The sequence below is a fragment of the Helianthus annuus genome, chromosome 13 (genome assembly GCF_002127325.2).
Source record: "Helianthus annuus cultivar XRQ/B chromosome 13, HanXRQr2.0-SUNRISE, whole genome shotgun sequence".
Lineage (NCBI taxonomy): Eukaryota > Viridiplantae > Streptophyta > Magnoliopsida > Asterales > Asteraceae > Helianthus > Helianthus annuus.
In genome coordinates, this window is record NC_035445.2 from 58,711,423 (window position 1) to 58,729,678 (window position 18,256).

Sequence of the window (18,256 nt, forward strand, 5' to 3'; positions counted from 1 at the left end):
ATCTCTATGGCGCAATTCGGGGCAATAGTGGGACTGTATACGGAGGAGGATTCGGGAAATGAGGAAAACACCGGGGGATTGCGAGAATTGGATGAAAATGAACGCCAAGCCGCATGGGCTCAGATTGGTGATGGGTTCTACAATCCGAGCAGCACTAAGAGTACTAACATGAGGGATCCACTTTATCGCTACATTCATAGGCTCCTCACTTACTCTCTTAGTCAAAGACATGACAGCAGTGGCGTTGTTGGGTTAAGAGATCTGGTAGTCCTTCACTGCATCCACAACCGAAGGCCCCTCGATGTTCCATTCCTCCTGCTTCGAAACATGCATACGAACCGGCTAGCCCGTGCACCGACTCCTATCTTCTTCGGGGGATGGGTGTACCGCCTCTTCAAGCACTTCACGCACATTCCTAGGTCTTTTGAAAGGAGCCCATGGTCGGGACGTGTCGATGTACACATTTGCCGCGCCATGAACCTAATCTATGAGGCGGAAGACGGATCGGTGAGCTTTCAAAGGATGCAAGGCCATGCATGGAACCCGCAAGAGGCGCTAGTCCTTCACGCTCCACCTCCCCACTACCAGTATCAACCTCATGGTGATTCGGGTCAATCCTCCTCACAAGGAGGTGGTTTTCCTAACCTTCCAAGTTTACATGATCTTTTGCAGGAAAACCTTATGTGCACCAGGAACACCTACAACCTTGCCAACAACACATACCACCGAGTCGGAGCCATTGAAAGAAACATCACCGATATCCAAGACGACATCGGGAGCATCCGAGAGTATATGGTGGGTCATGGAGGAGATGAGGAGGAGGACAGTGATGATGCCATGGACTAGGCGGGTGGAGCAGGAGTAGGAGCGGGTTGTTGGTAAACCCACAGGTTAAAGTCCCCTTTTTCTATCAAAACAATTGACGGCCTGCGTGCCGAGTGTTAGACAATTTACTTTCTTTGACTTCTTTTTATTTTCTTCTTTATTTTTCTTTTACTTTATGGTTTGGATGTTTAACTTGGTAATTTAGGATGTTTGGTATTGCTTGGTGTGGTATTTACTGATAAAACAGGTACAAATGAGACTTAGAGTGCTAAACATTAGCACTACTAAAGCCAGGGCAGGACAACCGGAGAAAAGAAACCTGTTTTTCAGCCTTGCAGACAGTCCACACGGGGTTGTGTCCAGCCGACACGCCCCCGTGCCCACTTCCCAGACCTGCTGTTTGTCTATTTTTCTGCAGATTTTTGCCAGACACGGGGTCGTGCCCAGCCAACACGCCCCCGTGTCCATCTTCTGTAAGTTTTCGTTACTGGCAGTTGAACACGGGGTCATGTCCGACCGACACGGGGCCGTGTCCAAACTGCCAGTAACATAAAATTTTGCTTTTAACACCATTTTACACATTTAATCAACCTAAAAACTTATTTTTGGGACACATTGAGGACAGTGTGTAATTTAAGTGTGGGGGGGATGCTAAAACCTTGAATTTTGCAAGTCCTAATAACAAGCCTTACACAAAACTCTATTGGAACCGCTAATCACCCCAATTTTTTTTCAAAAATTTTCAATTTTTTTTTTTACTTGTCTAAGTTTAAGTTTGGAATTCAAATTCTAACAAGGTTATATTTTTATAAAATTACAACCGATAGCGTCGTGATAAAAAGAACCAACATAAGAAAATTATGAAACGGCATGACAAACTTAGTTAAAATTTGATTATATATACTTGATCACATAAAAACCCATTCCCACAAAAGTGAGTTTTGAGCCTTTATTGAGCAAACAAATATACATCTTTACACTAAATGCTCATTTTTCGTTTCTTGTGTGAATAGCCGCTTGGTTCTTACGACTCTAGAACTTGCCACGACAATTCATTCTCGGTCCTTACCAACTTAAACCCAAGTAAGTAAATGATGGAGGCATTAGGACTAACCCTTTTTCTTTCAACACCATTATTTTCAATTTTTTTCACCTACCCAAAAATTCCCCCTAGTTAACCACTTTGAGCCTAAACCTTTTCATTTCTTAACCCAAAACCCTTTTACCCACCAAAACCTTTTTTTCATTTTTAACCCTTTGTTTTAGTAACGAAGCTCGGTTCTCGTGTGACTTCCTTAATATATATATATATATTTGATGATGAAGTTGGAAATAAACAAACAAAGCTCCTCAAACAAAGGCTTGTTTGAATAAATACTTCATTGAAAATAAAAAGTCACAAAAACAAAAATGTTTTACGAAAACCGACGCTTTTTACGCCTTTCGCCCTTTTCTACTAACCACTAACCCAACCACCCACCTTTAGCCCAAGCCTAACCCTTCACCTAAAAAGTCCTCTTGATATTTACAAAGGTATAAAGTTAAAAAGGAGGAGGGTTGATTGCTTGGCAAGCTTATGGTAGGAATAAGTTCCATGCCGCTCTCGAGTGATTCACTAAAAATACACCTTCGGCCGAGAGTGAGTGATTTCCCCCGTGAGGTATGTGAACTTGTATATAAATGGAATTTTAAAGAGGTATGTTATGCCTTAATAAATAATTTACCTTATGAAATGTTTTTAATAAATCATGACGAATAGGATTGTAAATAAATAAAAATAAAACCTAGACGATCTTGGAAAATCCCGACACTCTATGACAAGTCCAAAAACCTTCTCTTCTACCCATTCCATTTGGGAGTGAATAAAGCCACATTATAAAGAGTTTTGCTTGAGGACAAGCAAAGATTCAAGTGTGGGGGTACTTGATGTGCACAAAATGCAACATATAAATTACATCAATAATGGCTTAAAACTAACCCTTTTTTAGTACTAATGTTGGAAAAAGTGTGCTTTTGTCTTCCTTTTGCATCTTCAGGATTAAATGAGCTCAAAATAACAAAAGAAGCAAAAAGACAGCAAAATCTAACATAATTACAAGAAAAGGAACAAAAGTGATATGCCGACCCTCCCGACAGCATCTTCCTAAGCAAAACAAAGAAATCAGAAGACTGAACACGCCCCGTGCTCAGCGAGCACGGGGCCGTGCCCAAGAAGCAGCAGAAAAGACAAACCTATAGAAGCTTCTACTGCCCACCACGGGGCCGTGCCCAGCGGACACGGGGGCGTGGTCAGAATGCTGTAGGCGCATTTATTGTAATTGCGAATTACATTTAATGAAGAGAGAGAGTGTCAGACGGACACGGGGCCATGCCCAGGCTTCTGTTCAGCCTATAAATAGGAGTGCTTGGAGCCATTTCAACTCATCCCTTGGCACACCACCTCTCTCACACTTCACCCACCACCCACCACCATCACAACACCATCATCCACCACCATCATCCGTTGTCCATCATAGAGTGTGTGAGTCGTCTCGGGATCCATGATTGATCGTAAGAGTTCTTGACAATCAAAGGCCATGTTTGCCTAAGTCTCTTACATCACTTGGTGAAGACAAGTGTTTAGTGTAATACTTTTTATTTTTAATCTTTTGCACTTTTTAATTGGTTTTGTATTAATGACTTTAATTACTAGTTTCTTATGTTGAAGGTGATTCTTCGTTATCGTTTATCCGTGGTGTCTTGGCATTATTTTACTGTCTATATAAAATAAAAGATTTTCACCATTCATATCTCCACGGTCTATATGGAGGTATGTTGGCTACCTGGTCGGGGGTTAAGGGAACGGTTTGGTAAGAGTCTTGCCATTGTTCAGTGTATAGATCTTGCAAAGGACCTGGATCAAATTTAGTAGGACCTCCTTCAATACCCAAAGGTATTGGATGGCGGGGGTCCAAACTCTTTGATCCCCTCATAAGTTAAACTACTATTAAAACTTTAACCCAGCTACTTAGGACTGTATCCCTGCTGACTCAGACTACTTAGCTGAGGGTAACATCACCTTCAAAAGAGGGGCATACCACATTATGCATTAATAACTTAATTAATTATCTTTCAATAATCCGACCCTTTAGGATTGTATCCTTGCTGACTCAAACTACTGGGTTGAGGGTAACGTCACCTTCAAAAGAGAGCTACTACAATAACTAAGATAATCTCTTAAACAAGTGCAAAAGTGCGAAAATAATCAAAGGTTACACTGACACACGAGTCGGATCCAAGTGATTCATCTTGTCTATATGTTTTTATTTTTATTTTCTTTTTCAGCATTTTAGTTAGTTTTATTTTCTTAGTTTTAAAAATCTTTTCTAACATTTTGATTTGATTAGACGTTGAGGATAAACCGGTACTAAAAGCTCTTGTGTCCTTGGACGACCTCGGTATCTTACCAACACTATACTACGTCCACGATGGGTGCACTTGCCCATATGTGTGTTTAGTGTTAGTAAATATCGTGTTTTATAAATTTAAAACTTGGCTAAAAGTGTAAAAAGGGCTTAAAATATATACCTAAAACATATTACACCTAACGCACATCATTTGTTTATAATGTTCAATATGGTTGGTGGCTGGATCCTCGTCAGTCACGCTCCCCTGCGGTGATACTCTGCTTGTGGATTTTGGGGGTGTGACACAATCACCTTGTAAACCATTTTGTTTCAAAGTGATATAAACTTGAAAATTCTGTAGGTCTTGTTTCTTGAAAGCCTGATTTCTATTTCCGCACACTATTTTCATATTTGTTGAAATCACTTGCCATATTACGTGAAAAGAAGTTTTTAAGTCTAAACTGGGACCAACATAATCCTAAGTGATAAATAAAAACAACCACAACCCTATGAAGATCAAGCCACTAAAATATGTTCGGTTTGGCTAGAGTCTTTAGCATCAACCAAATAGGCCAAATGAGACAAACAAAAACATCACAAGGTTTTGATTACTCCCACTTGCATCAAGATCTCCATCATTCTCCTAGGCCTCTCAATTTTTTGTCTTGTTTTGTTTACAAAATTTTCAAGAATTGAAAAATCTAATTTATTATATAAGGGTTCCAAAACACCCAAAAAATACGAATTGAACAACATACACGAAACCATAAAATAAAACAACTACAGTGTAGGGCTTGATTCGTAGAACAACATAACCAACAAAAAACGTAAAGGAAGCAATCTTTTGTCCATTAATATTTTTTTGAAAAAATAAATCCGGATTGCTATTATAGATAGTACGTTCTAACTACCTAACCCTTTTTCCATCATAGAACGTCGCTTTTGGCAAGGCTGTCTCTTGGGGCACTACTCCCCAAAGAGCCGAGAGTGGGAAGGAGTCGTCTTAGCATCATCCTTTAGCATAGAGTCTTTTAGTTCACGCACACCCTTGCACTAAAATCATAGTCGTCTTGTATGTAGCTGAAGAGTTTCACGTTTCGCTTTCGAAAATGGAGCACGAAGTTAGGTGATCTGTCTTCACAAAATTTGTTGGCGTAAGTGGCTATGATACCACTGTTGAGATTTCGTACACTTATTTTAAAATTTAATGCAACGAAAACACGAACCAATACAAATCAAACTTTGGACCACCCACCTAGAGTCCAGATGCAAACTAAGGGTGTTTCAGAAAAAAGATACCTTAACCAGTTGTAACCGACTATGAAACGACAAACACCTTGATACAACAATTGAGGGTGCTAGATCCAGAAAGACAAAAACTCCACCTTTTGAGTATTCCCGAAACGCGAACACCTTTGGGTTCTACTGGTAGAATGAACCGCATGAAAACCGATATGAAACGATTTATGGAGATGTTGGCACATGTATGAGACAGCGGCACATGTAGGTGGTGGCTACCTAATGGCAGTTTGGTGTGGCAGTGCAGGCACAACGAAGACGGTGTGAATAGGGTGTCGCGACAGTGGTGAGACCGACGATGACATAGTTAGGCTCAGAAAAAGGAGGATGGGAGATTTAGGGTTTCGGGTTTCATATTTCATTTAACTTGTTCAACTGAAAATTGATTCCCCTATCTCTCTTTATAATCCCTCATGGACCTAATCTAGGTTTATTAAAACGACCCCATGTCAAAACCCATGGACTTAGGTTTTAGTTGATTTAATTATTTAACAATTAAATAACTAAAGTTTTAGATATAATTATATAATAAAAGTTATTGTAATAAATTAACTAACTATAATTTAATTATATAATTAGTTTATTTATTTTATCATATGGTTAATTTAATTAACTAACTTAATTAAATATCAAACCCCGTTAATTTTAAATGTAACAATTAAATAACTAGTATTTATTTAACCAATGGGGTGGTGGTGTATTAGCAAAGACAAAACCTTTAAACACCTGGGTTAGGAAGGGGGAGGTCTTGGGTTAATGTCACACACATAACAGGAATTAAAAGGTATTAGTCGTTCATCATAGTAGTAGTAGTAGCAGCAGCAGAAGCAACAACAGTAAGAGCAGTAGCAGCAGGAATAGAAGTAGTAGCAGCAGCAATAGGAGCAGCAGTAGGAGTAGTAGTAGCAGTAGCAGTAAATAACTACTAATTAATATCAATCATTTAATCTATTAATTACTATTATTTCACAAAAAATAATAACCAATACCTAAATTCGATTATTCTCTAATAATCATTGCCATACGCGCATTGGTGTTAGATCATTTTACAACCAGATAATCCTTTACACCAATACCAAAATTTGATTATTCTTTAATAACCATCCCAATATGCTGTAACGCCCCAAAATTCGAATTACTTAGTTGCCAGTATTTTAACGCGTTTAAAAGAAGGAAATGTAATAACTAGGTTATTAAACCTAGTTAAATGCCTAGCAAAACAAGAAAGGAAATGAAATTGGGTCAATTATGTTTAAGTGACAAACATGAGGGGTTAGTTTTGAATGAGTGAAAAGATAAAATATATAAAAATAAAATTAAAAACCCCACACCCACACCTGGGCGTAGGTGGGTGTTCGACCAGAGAAGAGAAAGAAGGGGGAAACCCCTTCTCAAACCCTAATCAACCAAATTGGATGGATTCTGGCTGAAATCGAACTTGCATGAACAAGATTCTTGATTGTTCAACTCTGTAAAACACATGGTAAGTGGTAATTTTGGATTTGATGATTTTTGTATGAATTAGGTTATGATCAATTCATGAAATTTTATGAAATCGAGCACAATATATGTTAGAATTATCATATGGACTGTGAATTTATCAAGATTTTGGTGTTAATTGAGGTTTGTAGATGAAACCCACTTGGGCTAACGAAAGTGGCGACATGGGTATAACACCTATGTCGAATTCTTGTTCAAAAATTTATGTAGAATGTTGTATGCGATGAATGTTTGTTTGATAGTTTGAGTATGGTGTGATTTTAGGTCGATTTCAATAGTATTGGAATTTTTAAAGGCAAGAATAGGAAGATGAACATAAGATACTTGTACAATATATTCTATTAATGTGAAACCCATCAAGTGTTTGATAAAATGCCTACATGAAACTTGAATTGATTCAAGTTTGTGTTTAAAAGTTAGTAAATTCGTCACTTTTGACAGCCCTAGATAGTCATCTTGTAAAGGCCGTATCTCATTCGTTATTAGGAGTTAGACAACGAGCCTTATATCGTTCGAAAGGTTGTTTCGCATATTACATTTCATATTTGGTCACAAGAGGCTGGTTATGAGATTTAGTGGGTCAAAACAGCATGAAAAGTTAGTAAATTCGTCACTTTTGACAGCCCTAGATAGTCATCTTGTAAAGGCCGTATCTCATTCGTTATTAGGAGTTAGACAACGAGCCTTATATCGTTGGAAAGGCTGTTTCGCATATTACATTTCATATTTGGTCACAAGAGGCTGGTTATGAGATTTAGTGGGTCAAAACAACATGAAAAGTTAGTAAATTCGTCACTTTTGACAGCCCTAGATAGTCATCTTGTAAAGGCCGTATCTCATTCGTTATTAGGAGTTAGACAATGAGCCTTATATTGTTGAAAAGGTTATTTCGCATATTACAATTCTTGTTTGAAAGTCGGAGTCAGATTATGTGATTAAAAAGGGGAAAAGTGACCCCGAACAGTTGCTGCGTGAAAAATGCAGCAATGAAAATAATGTGTTTTTTGGACTTAAAACATATGTTTTTCTCGTCACCGATTTACTAAACACTAAATATTGCTTCCGGTGAATGTTTACAGTTGTTAAGGTGTGTTTAAAGCGTTACTATATGTAAAATTGATCTTGTGAACATCGGGTATAAAATCAAGTAATCATGTAGTTGCATGTACCACATAACATGAATATGAAATGTGTATAACGATACTACAAGTGTTAGAACAGTTATGTGTACGTACGTATGATAATAAATTTGAGTGAGTGAATGTTGAATATTGTGGTTGTCGGTTCATGTCATATGCATGATAAGCTTGACTAATGAAAGTCTATGTAGCTAAGAGCTAGGAATGGATGTGATATGAACGAACATGCATACTAACTATGATATGGACGTAATGACTTGAAATGATAGGAATCCCAATTGACATGGACTCAAGAATGGAAGGCTAACGGATCAAGGGTAAATAAAGAAGCTATGCACAACTCGGACGCACGATGTAAGTGATTCCAATTCACTTCTTAGTATGTACGTAGTATTTAATATTTATGTGTAGAAAAATATGCAAGAATCATGTAATGAATGAGAAGTATTGAGGTAAGTATTATTTTAGTATAACAAAGGAGTTGTTTATAATGAAAGTAAACTAGTAGGATTAGACGGGTCAAATAATGTATAAAGGGGTTTATAAGCCGTTTGCTTATAAATCAGATTTTGATGCTACCCGAAGTGATAAACGGATCCGTAATTAAATTACTTGCGCGTAGGAAAAAGAATCGGGTAAAACGGATAAAAAATGAGAGAGTTATGTTCGTTTCGGTAAGAATTAATGGCTAGGAAAGTGCAGAGCTGACACCCGGCCGGGTGAAGGTTCTGTGAAAAATATATTGTTAGTTGACACGGCCGGGTGGTTAACCCGACCCGGCCGGGTGAAGGGGCTGAAAAAAAAAATAATATATGTAAGTAGAAAGTGGTTGCTATGAATGCACGTAAAAATTAGGAATGTATACGTTTGTGAATGCGAAATGTTATAAATGTATAAAGGAATGGTACGGAATGGTTTCATTATGTTCGAGCATTAATGATTGCTAATGGTGTGTTTAAGATTGAAATGCATTGCAGGTATATGAACACCGGGTTCTTGAAGTTTCGAAGTCGAACTCTGAATAAGAAAATACGAGAGGATAGTTAAATAAATCAAAGTTTCATTGTTAAATGTTATTCACTATTAGATTATATGAGAATCATGTTGTATAACGTTGTCAATGACTAATGGTTAAGTTGTATGTGATGTTCACAGGTATTGCATGTATCTCTACCACTACTATCGAAGATAAGCATGCATTGATCGAGCCCCAAATTAAAGATTGTACGGGAAGAACGACCACATAGTCCGATTTATGTATTGTCTTGAAGTGTTACTTTAATGTGGTTATTGTTAATCCCTTTTTTGTAAACGTTTATCATTTGTATTTGAGCTTTTAAATAAGTAATGGGTCTAAATAAGAAAGAAAATTTTTGGGCTCATATTTTCCGCTGCGTCATGTTTAAGTTCTTACAGGGAATTGTTCAATATACGAACGGGTCATGCCCGAATTTTGTAAATAATAATACTTATTTGGAATAAGAAATATAGGCGTTACAAGTTGGTATCAGAGCCCTGGTTTGAGGGAAATCAAGTATGAGGAGGCAAATACTTGAACTCAAACCTACGTGCTCTTGTAACCAGGAACCCGTACAATCCTGAACTCGATCAAGATCTAAAGGTAAAAGCAAATGTAAGTATGTATTTATGCATGTGAATAAAGAAACTAACGGTTTTGTATGTGCAAGGTAAGCATAAGTGTTTGAAGAGGATGGTCCGTGGATGCGGAATAGGATGAATACTAAGGCAGGCAAAGATGCAAATAGGCAAATTAACCCCAGGTACACGCTATTAATATGTATGGGTACTGATGTTAAAAGAAAAAGGAAGAGATCTCCTTGGGAGGGTAATTATTTAACGAAAGACAATGATGTGGTCTTGGGGAAGTTTTAGAAATATGCACGAAATTGAAACCCACTTCTCGGACATAAGGCGATGATTACACGAAGGCACGAAACTAGTATGTGGATTGCGCACCTGGCCAGTACGCAAGAAGCATATGACGTTCGTGAGACCGTGGTAATTATCGAAGGTATGTCTGGTAGAACTGGGTAGCAGGTGGGCGTGCGGGGGTGAAATGGGTAATAAGACTCTCGGGAAATTGAGGATACTACGTAAGAGTAAAAAGTATAAATGATAAGAATGAAGAATGTTGAATCTGTAAGAAAGTACAGATCAACAAGATATGAATGCAAAGTTTGAATCAGCGAGACGGATTCAAAGAATGAAAGATATGAATGATATGTTAGAATCCGCGAGACGGATTCAAAGAATGAAAGATATGAATGATATGTTAGAATCCGCGAGACGGATTCGAAACATGAAAGGGATGAAAGATATGAATGATATGTTAGAAAGCGTGAGACGGATTCGAAACATAGAAGGGAATGAATGATAGGATGAAAAAGTTCGAAATTTGTAAATAGGCACGAATCAGATAAGTAAGAATGGATGACAAGAGTGAAGGGCTCAAAATTTTTAATAATTATAGATAGAACGAGTAAATATTCCTTGTGAAGCGGATATTATTATTGCTTTGTTTTGAACTTATATATATATGTAAATATATGAATATAATTACGCTCAAGTATTGTATGAAAGGATGGCTGAAAGGATAAATGAGTTATGCGGGTCGAATGGTGAGTACCATTCGAACCAGGTATTAATGTTTGAAATGGTTAAGTTATTTAATTGTAGGTGAGCATGATGTACGGAAATGTAATGTCACAAACGGGAAGGAAATAGTCAAGCAAAATATGGATAACAAGTCAATGGATTTCGACTTGTGCCAGGTATGTATAAAAGTTATGCATTTAATAAGAGTTTATGACTCGACTAGAGATGGATGCGTCAGGATAGAATAATCGATAGGCATATGTAAGATTGTATTTACAAAGTAGACTTTCGAAGGTCAAACGAAATATAATGTAAGTAATAAAGCAAGTAATAAAATGCGGGTAAAAAGGTGATTGTAGTTTCACTTTTGAGAAGCCGAATGAAGATCAATTGTTAATAATCAAAGAAGTAATAAAGAATGGATAGATTAGTTCGGTTCATTAAGTAGGTATGAAACATCGAAAATGGTTGATGTGGCAAGAAGTTGTAGCCGTAAGAAATAAACATTGGATAAATTACAAGCGTGAAATATGTTGATACTTGACTCCAGAGAGTCAAAGTGAATGACGGGTTACGACCCGGGCGAAAGACCTAAGCTTTAATGGAAAGGACAAGTGTACGTGAGGAGCACTAAAGCATAAAGTGATTAAATTAAATATATGCTTGAATTGATAAGAAGTACAAACATGTACTTCGTTATGTGTATTCATAAAAGAGAAAGAAGTGGCAGGTTGACTTTGAAAAGTCAAATTGCAGAAGTTGATAAATAAGTTAAAGAATTGCGGAAGAACAGTTATGTATTGAACCATCGTGAATGGGTCAAACAACTAAAATGATATGTTAAGAAATGGTCACGTATGGACCTGTTTTGTACAGGTGGAACGCATCAATGTTCTACGAAGGAGTTGAGAAAGTATTAATATATAAATAAGAAACCAGGAGTGATAATCCTAGTAAGGTCAGTGAAAGAATGTTCATAAGCGAAAGCTCGTCACACGGATGAATGAGGTCAATCCGAAACATGGTATGGATGGTGAAGAAGAGGAGCGGCTCGTTGCTGCATGTCCAAGTACTGCGTCAAGGAAGTAAGGTTAGCAAATTATTTAATATATGAATATAAAATTTTATGCTATGATTGAACTTCTGTATGAATTATTGATAGCACAAAATGTGACATGAAAAGGAAGGTTTGACTCTTATAGGTCGACCAAGGAATGAATTTCAACTCGAACTTAATGTCATCGAGCTGTATGAATGCTAGTGCCTAATAAGTAAACCATTAAACGAGTTTAACCAGCAAGTAGTAATCGTAAGACACGGATGATAGCCGTAAATTGCGGCGGGCTTAAAATGAAAGCTCGCCTTAGACTCTAAAACCCATATGTGAATAGAACTTGAACCTACAAATGTGTTAAAATATGTTATTTGTACGAAGGGACGGAACTCGTTTATAAGTAGGTCTATTGTTAGATGATTATATGCATGAATGAGTACGATGTGCTGAATGCGTACGAGTGAACGAGATTGTATGCGGAAATGAATGAAATAATGATGACTATGGGATGTGTGATAGTGTAAATTCTCACAACATGCTTATGTAAGTCTTCCAATGTAACTCGAATGAATGAACAAACGAGAATAAAACTAGACGGGTTATGGCAGAAAAGAAAGAGGTTTTCCGGGACGAAACCTTCTTTAAGGGGGGTAGATTTGTAACGCCCCAAAATTCGAATTACTTAGTTGCCAGTATTTTAACGCGTTTAAAAGAAGGAAATGTAATAACTAGGTTATTAAACCTAGTTAAATGCCTAGCAAAACAAGAAAGGAAATGAAATTGGGTCAATTATGATTAAGTGACAAACATGAGGGGTTAGTTTTGAATGAGTGAAAAGATAAAATATATAAAAATAAAATTAAAAACCCCACACCCACACCTGGGCGTAGGTGGGTGTTCGACCAGAGAAGAGAAAGAAGGGGAAAACCCCTTCTCAAACCCTAATCAACCAAATTGGATGGATTCTGGCTGAAATCGAACTTGCATGAACAAGATTCTTGATTGTTCAACTCTGTAAAACACATGGTAAGTGGTAATTTTGGATTTGATGATTTTTGTATGAATTAGGTTATGATCAATTCATGAAATTTTATGAAATCGAGCACAATATATGTTAGAATTATCATATGGACTGTGAATTTATCAAGATTTTGGTGTTAATTGAGGTTTGTAGATGAAACCCACTTGGGCTAACGAAAGTGGCGACATGGGTATAACACCTATGTCGAATTCTTGTTCAAAAATTTATGTAGAATGTTGTATGCGATGAATGTTTGTTTGATAGTTTGAGTATGGTGTGATTTTAGGTCGATTTCAATAGTATTTGAATTTTTAAAGGCAAGAATAGGAAGATGAACATAAGATACTTGTACAATATATTCTATTAATGTGAAACCCATCAAGTGTTTGATAAAATGCCTACATGAAACTTGAATTGATTCAAGTTTGTGTTTAAAAGTTAGTAAATTCGTCACTTTTGACAGCCCTAGATAGTCATCTTGTAAAGGCCGTATCTCATTCGTTATTAGGAGTTAGACAACGAGCCTTATATCGTTCGAAAGGTTGTTTCGCATATTACATTTCATATTTGGTCACAAGAGGCTGGTTATGAGATTTAGTGGGTCAAAACAGCATGAAAAGTTAGTAAATTCGTCACTTTTGACAGCCCTAGATAGTCATCTTGTAAAGGCCGTATCTCATTCGTTATTAGGAGTTAGACAATGAGCCTTATATCGTTGGAAAGGCTGTTTCGCATATTACATTTCATATTTGGTCACAAGAGGCTGGTTATGAGATTTAGTGGGTCAAAACAGCATGAAAAGTTAGTAAATTCGTCACTTTTGACAGCCCTAGATAGTCATCTTGTAAAGGCCGTATCTCATTCGTTATTAGGAGTTAGACAACGAGCCTTATATTGTTGAAAAGGTTATTTCGCATATTACAATTCTTATTTAAAGTCGGAGTCAGATTATGTGATTAAAAAGGGGAAAAGTGACCCCGAACAGCTGTTTCGTGAAAAATGCAGCAATGAAAATAATGTGTTTTATGGACTTAAAACATATGTTTTTCTAGTCACCGATTTACTAAACACTAAATATTGCTTCCGGTGAATGTTTACAGTTGTTAAGGTGTGTTTAAAGCGTTACTATATGTAAAATTGATCTTGTGAACATCGGGTATAAAATCAAGTAATCATGTAGTTGTATGTACCACATAACATGAATATGAAATGTGTATAACGATACTACAAGTGTTAGAACAATTATGTGTACGTACGTATGATAATAAATTTGAGTGAGTGAATGTTGAATATTGTGGTTGTCGGTTCATGTCATATGCATGATAAGCTTGACTAATGAAAGTCTATGTAGCTAAGAGCTAGGAATGGATGTGATATGAACGAACATGCATACTAACTATGATATGGACGTAATGACTTGAAATGATAGGAATCCCAATTGACATGGACTCAAGAATGGAAGGCTAACGGATCAAGGGTAAATAAAGAAGCTATGCACAACTCGGACGCACGATGTAAGTGATTCCAATTCACTTCTTAGTATGTACGTAGTATTTAATATTTATGTGTAGAAAAATATGCAAGAATCATGTAATGAATGAGAAGTATTGAGGTAAGTATTATTTTAGTATAACAAAGGAGTTGTTTATAATGAAAGTAAACTAGTAGGATTAGACGGGTCAAATAATGTATAAAGGGGTTTATAAGCCGTTTGCTTATAAATCAGATTTTGATGCTACCTGAAGTGATAAACGGATCCGTAATTAAATTACTTGCGCGTAGGAAAAAGAATCGGGTAAAACGGATCAAAAATGAGAGAGTTATGTTCGTTTCGGTAAGAATTAATGGCTAGGAAAGTGCAGAGCTGACACCCGGCCGGGTGAAGGTTCTGTGAAAAATATATGGTTAGTTGACACGGCCGGGTGGTTAACCCGACCCGGCCGGGTGAAGGGGCTGAAAAAAAAAATAATATATGTAAGTAGAAAGTGGTTGCTATGAATGCACGTAAAAATTAGGAATGTATACGTTTGTGAATGCGAAATGTTATAAATGTATAAAGGAATGGTACGGAATGGTTTCATTATGTTCGAGCATTAATGATTGCTAATGGTGTGTTTAAGATTGAAATGCATTGCAGGTATATGAACACCGGGTTCTTGAAGTTTCGAAGTCGAACTCTGAATAAGAAAATACGAGAGGATAGTTAAATAAATCAAAGTTTCATTGTTAAATGTTATTCACTATTAGATTATATGAGAATCATGTTGTATAACGTTGTCAATGACTAATGGTTAAGTTGTATGTGATGTTCACAGGTATTGCATGTATCTCTACCACTACTATCGAAGATAAGCATGCATTGATCGAGCCCCAAATTAAAGATTGTACGGGAAGAACGACCACATAGTCCGATTTATGTATTGTCTTGAAGTGTTACTTTAATGTGGTTATTGTTAATCCCTTTTTTGTAAACGTTTATCATTTGTATTTGAGCTTTTAAATAAGTAATGGGTCTAAATAAGAAAGAAAATTTTTGGGCTCATATTTTCCGCTGCGTCATGTTTAAGTTCTTACAGGGAATTGTTCATTATACGAACGGGTCATGCCCGAATTTTGTAAATAATAATACTTATTTGGAATAAGAAATATGGGCGTTACATATGCGCATTTCGTGTTAGATCCTTTAACAATTAGATAATCCTAAATCCTTTACATAGTTGTTGTTCTCGTTGCAACCCTTAGATTGTACCTCGGTGGTAATGTTGTTAAATGTCATTACTTGGGCATACTATTCCAACATCAACAATTCTAGCAACGGATGCTAGCCATCATTCACTTAACAACTTATGATTAACCATTTAATCATCAATCATAAACATATATCATCAGCCATAAGAAGGTAACAATTAACAATCACAACAGTAGGTTCCAATCATGGACATAAGGGTAGCATACATTGTAACCTAAAATAGTAAAAATAGGGATCCAGAACTCCCTCGGAGTTAACTTCTTGACCCGTAACAACGTACAATCCGACCCTCAAACGCTGAGTCAACTGGTTAAAGATTCAGATAAACCACATGGACTTTTCGCACAATAACCCAACAAAAGGTGGGACTTCTCGCTAATAATGTTGCCACGCAAAAAATGGCTTTTCGCTCAGGAAGCATTTGGTTCCATACTACTTTGGTTAAATTAACATTTCGTGAATCATACATTTCACTAGAAAAATTACAAATAAATTATGAGACGTGTCGTTAAGTCCAAAAAGGTTTCTGAAATTTTCTCAAAGTCTAATTGTTCATAGAAAAACCACCAAAAATAATTTAGCGCATCAAGGGAAATTTCATCACATTCTGTCGACAGTTTACGGTTTATTTTATAGAGAAATCCTCATCGATCCGATTGACGAAATTCCAGCCGTAGAAGTTTGAAACCTCCTAGGACTATTTATTGTAAATATTTCAAGTATTAACTCCAATCATAGCCCAAGTTATGACCTTCGTAACAGGCTGCAATTTCTGCTGAAAAACGCAGCCTGTACCTGTGTTTCCATTCTTAATCTTTTGACTTACCTAAACTTGTCAAAAATTATGAATCCAATTGGATTTCAAAGGTATTTCATTGAACTTCATTTTAGACTCAAGAACCACACGTTTTCGTTATGTTTTGATCAGGTTACAGTTGACACAATTCGACCTAAAAATTCTGTGTAGAAGCTGTTTGTTCACAACAGTTTACGAAATGTTTTATGATGATATTATCTAGCTATTAGACTACTAAGACATCTATAATAGTATGTAGATCTATTTTATCATCAATATCATGTTTTAAATCGAAACCCTAGCATACAGGCATGCATACGCAACTATAATTTAACAAACTTCATAAACAATTCACCAAATTCATCAAGAACCCGATTCTAACAACCCTAGCATTCAAGAACCCAGTTTTCACGTAATCACAAAAACAATACACAACTAAAACAATAAACAAGATTGACATTTGTTACTGCGAGATATAGAGATCGAGAAAAGCTTGGTAAACAAGAGAGTTGAAAGCCTTGAGGATCAGAGTCGCCATTCAGAGATGAAAGATTGAGATAAAAGAAGTGTTACGAATTAGGTTTTGCATGTTATATATACGGAACTTGAGTAAGTGGGGGAGTTTATAAGAGTTTCGAATTTGTATTAAGGGTTAAAGGTTCCATATATATATATATATATATATATATATATATATATATATATATATATATATATAGGGAGCCGCTAGAATGAAAACCACCCCGAGTTGTAAGAACCGCGAGAACCACACCATCCGGGTCGCCGTTTACCATGATTTTTTTTACAACTAGATGTGTATATTATAAACACATCCGTAAAAAAAAAAATTAAACGCCCCCCCCCCCTCCCGAGGGGGTAGTTTTTTACACCACAAGTTTGGTGAAAAAAAAAAGAAAACAAAAAAAAAAATAAAAACACCAAACTTGTGGTGTAAAAAACTACCCCCTCGGGGGGGGGGGGGGGCGTTTAATTTTTTTTTACGGATGTGTTTATAATATACACATCTAGTTGTAAAAAAAATCATGGTAAACGGCGACCCGGATGGTGTGGTTCTCGCGGTTCTTACAACTCGGGGTGGTTTTCATTCTAGCAGCCCCCTATATATATATATATATATATATAAACAAGATAAGATTTCTGAGTTTGATTGCAAGGGGTAAGGGGTGTCCGAGTTTAGAGTTGGGGGGGGGGTTCCGAATTTAAGGAGGGGTGTGATGGTGCTCTGAATTTATGTATTGGTTTAAGGTGTTCCGAATTTGGGTTAGGACTTGTAGGAATTCTGAATTTGGGTTAAGGGTGGAAGGGAATTCCGAATTTGTGAGTTAGTTTATAATAACTACACACTAAGTCTCTCAAGTTAGGACTTGTAGCATTATAACTTTTGTTAGGAAACTATATTTGTAAGTATTGAAGAAAATCATATTCAACTTAATCTATGAAGAAGATAACAGTCCTGAAGATCACAACAAGAAGAAGAAGAAGATCGGATAGGACAACTAAAAAGAACAACATCTACTTCAAAGTATCATAAGTTGATCAAGAGCTGAAGAAGATTATCAGAGAATGTCTTTCTGATGGATCTGATGATATTTCTGATGAAATATCATCAGTTTCTGACGATTCTAATGATCAGATTTTCTGATGATTTGTTCACCAGAATTTCTGATGAAGTGGTTTATCAGAAATTCTAATGAATAACCCACTTGTCTAAAAATCAGCTCTATCCTGCCACAATAACCGAAGCAACTTGACATTATTGGATATCATGATTACAAAGGCAACTTGACTGTTGGATTCAATGACTATGTCAAATAGCTACTTTATGCAGGACTTATACATAAATAAACAAA

The 18,256-nt window shown here is 36.6% G+C and overlaps 2 long non-coding RNA genes across 3 annotated transcripts; both read left to right on the plus strand.

Annotated features, from left to right (window-relative positions):
• The first annotated feature begins 6,839 nt into the window (after positions 1-6,839).
• LOC110897907 lies at positions 6,840-9,531 on the plus strand. Of its 2 annotated transcripts, none has more exons than XR_004877073.1 (3): positions 6,840-6,993; positions 8,419-8,503; positions 9,127-9,531. It is a non-coding gene; the product is annotated as an uncharacterized LOC110897907 (long non-coding RNA). The 2 variants fall into 2 exon arrangements; XR_002569077.2 differs by having other exon boundaries at positions 6,846-6,993; positions 9,305-9,531.
• Positions 9,532-12,689: 3,158 nt separating this feature from the next.
• Positions 12,690-15,486, plus strand: LOC110897908. The gene is made up of 3 exons (XR_002569078.2): positions 12,690-12,845; positions 14,270-14,354; positions 15,156-15,486. It is a non-coding gene; the product is annotated as an uncharacterized LOC110897908 (long non-coding RNA).
• The last annotated feature ends 2,770 nt before the right edge of the window (positions 15,487-18,256 follow it).